Here is a 3,784-nt window from a genome sequence, read left to right as displayed (position 1 = left end):
CCCAGGCGTCTGGAAATAAACCTTAAGGAAAAATCGGTGTTCGGGCCCCCGAGGCCATTAGTTTAACATTGTCTTCAAGCTCGCTCTGACAGCTCCACTGACGACACTGGTACTAAATTTTGACGCCGTGTTCTTTTTTCGTCTATAACCCAACTGCCTAAGCTGTTCCACTGGTGCCTGATAGCTTGGACATTCACCCATAGTCATGAATCTACAGAGATCTACAGCTTTTAAACTTAATACGTTGTAATAATTTCTCCCTATAGTTTACTCTCTATATTTTGTTAACTGTGCTTCATTTAATACAAAATCAATACGGGGAACTCTTCAGTTGCAATTGTCTGTAACAGAGCTATATTTCATTCTAATTTAGCGCGGTATGAATTCACTCGGTTCCTGTGTGAAAATAGGCTTTAATAACGCTATTAATGAAATCGTGATTTCTACTTAATTAATTATTGAATCTTCCTAAATATACATTGGGTATTGGAGAGGAAAGAGAGTTTTAAAGATGGTGACCACAAGTGGGTCACGTGTAGTTAAAGACACACTGAGAAAGGCATATTCACACACACACACGTATGTATTTATATATATATATATATAGTACCTATTCATATATATATATACACACACAAACATATACATATATATGTGTGTGTGTGGTGTGTGTGTGTGTGCATATATGTATGTATGTATGTACGTACGTATGTATATATATATATATATATATATATATATATATATATATATATATATATATGCAGATGGATGTATATATTATATATATATATGTATATAAATGCATTTATATATATGTATATACATATATATGTATATATGTATATATATATATATATATATATATATATATATATATATATATATATATATATATATATATATATATATATATATATATATATATATATATATATATATAGTTTTAGGGAAAATAACCAATTTTCAAGAACTCATCGATGAAAATCCACTATCACATATAGAAAAATTAATAATTAAAAGCACAATAAATGAGTATAATATAAAGTAAAGTAAATATCATAAGATAAATATAATATAATATAATATAATATATATATATATATATATATATATATATATATATATATATATATATGGAGAGAGAGAAGTAGATAGATAGATAGATAGATAGATAGATAGATAGATAGATAGATAGACAGAGACGGAGAGAAAGGGGCTGAATTAAAACTTCATTGGGGGAGAAAAAGTGAAGACGAGAGAGGACGAGAGACAGATGAAAAGCGAAAGAAAGAGCGCCTGTGAAAGAAAGTAAAAGAACGAGACCTGTATGGAAACTACAATTGTTTGAACGTTCATGCACATACAAATCCATATTCACTTATACAAACATAAATGTACTTTATGTATGTATGCAGCTTATGCATGTATTTCTCTATGTAAGCATAAGCGTATAGACTTGTACGAAAAAAATGTATGCCATCTCAATTTAAGCGTAACATTTAAAGTAGTTTTTGCAGCGCATTCGGTCCCCCATATCTTCTCAGTGGAAGCCATCATTATGTGGTCTTGAATTGTTCATCATTGTAAGAGCTTTCACCGGCACAAGTGAAAGTAACGAATATTTAAGGGAAATAAATGCACCACTTCATCAGCATGAAGTGTTAATTCAATCATATGGAATGATGAATAGGAAAAAAAAAATCAATATCCATTTGAAATCAGCCTTAAAATATTAGGATGAAAATTAGAAAGACGCCGAGGCGGACAATGCTTTAACTTAAGACTTCATCTTGTATTGATAACAGCTTGATATAGTACTGCATGTGTGTATGCCTCTAGTTACTCACACACACACACACACACACAGACTCAAATACACATATCCAGATACATATATTCACTCACACGTCAGTAAAAGCTCATATGTCTATGTATGTATGTATGTCTATATGCAGAAATGTATCTACTTCTATCTATCTATCTATCTATCTATCTATCTATCTATCTCTGTGTGTGTGTGTGTGTATACATATAAATAAAAAAATATATATATAGATGCATACATACATATATATATGTGTGTGAGTTTGTGAGTGTATGTGAGTTTGTGAGTGCATGCGAGTGTGTGTGTGTGTGTCTTTATATATATATTATATAAATCTACACTGATACAAACGTATATATTTATAACATAGTCACATTGTTACATGATTATGTGTTTGTGTGTGTGTGTGTGTGTGTATGCGTGTGGGCATGTGCGTGCCTATGCGCGCTTGTCCGTTTCTGTTTGTATCTGTATTTATACGTCTAGGTATGCATACGTCTAGCTGTGTATGAGGTTTGATTTATGTACGTACCTCCGCATGTTTGCATTTGTATACATGTACGCAAGGAAGGTGACAGAAACCACGATCAATATATAGGGCACGTGCACATGCAATCGTTACCCATATGCGTGTGATGAGTCTATGTGTTTGTGCATGTGTATGCGTATAACAGATACATAGATGAATTCATATATCTATACGTAAAGGACTATCAATTAATATATTTACATCTTTACATACATACATACATACATACATACACACACATACACACACACACACACACACACACACACACACACACACACACACATATATATATATATATATATATATATATATATATATATATATATATATATATATATATATATATATATAAGATAATGAGAGTGAAAAAACTACAGAAGGCTTGTGTTACATGGTTAAAGTATATATTTAAATTATGTCAGAAAAATGTTATATAGACATTGTATTTGGAGAAATAACCGGTTTCGTGTTGTATTTTCAAATTTCTCTACTTCATTGTAACATGTGTTCGCTCATACACTTATTTTTTTATTGTTCTACTTGTTTCGGTCATTTGACTGTGGCCATGCTGGAGAACCGCCTTTAGTCGAACAAATCGATCTCCAGGACGTATTCTTTCTAAGCCAAGCACTTATTCTATCGGCCTCTTATGCCAAACTGCTTCGCTACGAGGACGTAAACACACCAGCATCGGTTGTCTATCGATGTTGCGATGCAAACAAACACACACACACACACACACACACACACACACACACACACACACACACACACACACACACACACACACATATATATATATATATATGTATGTATGTATATATATATATATATATAAACAAAAGTAAATGAGTATATGCATATATACGTACAGGTATGTGCATACCGACATCCACCTGTATGTATAGGTGCATATCTGGGTACAGGACATTGCAAACAAACGTAGACGAGAACACACGAGCCACATAGAGAACGTTCTACTTCATCAGCTACCCACGTTTTAACACCGGCGTTTCGACGAGCTTCATATATATATACGTATGTGTGTGCCCCACGCGTGTGTACCTATTTATCTATCTATTTTTTACTCTCTTTCTCTGTATGTATGTATGTATGTATGCATGCATGTATGTATAACATAATCGATATATCGTGACCGCTCCCGCTGTATCAATCTCGGGTTTTTCAGGTTTTACATGTTTCTCTATGCCCTTAATTTCTTTCTTACTTTTCTTTTTACTCGTACGCATAATATGCTTAAGTGCATGAATGACCCCACCTGTCTATCCGTATGCGTATATGTGTGTATATATATACACACACACACACACACACAAATACACGCACATGCATATATATTTATATATCTATAAACACAAAAGCACATACATATACACAAACATATATATATATATGTATATATA

This window comes from Octopus bimaculoides, chromosome 24 (assembly GCF_046866305.1).
Source record: "Octopus bimaculoides isolate indiv1 chromosome 24, ASM4686630v1, whole genome shotgun sequence".
Lineage (NCBI taxonomy): Eukaryota > Metazoa > Mollusca > Cephalopoda > Octopoda > Octopodidae > Octopus > Octopus bimaculoides.
This window is presented reverse-complemented; position numbering follows the sequence as displayed.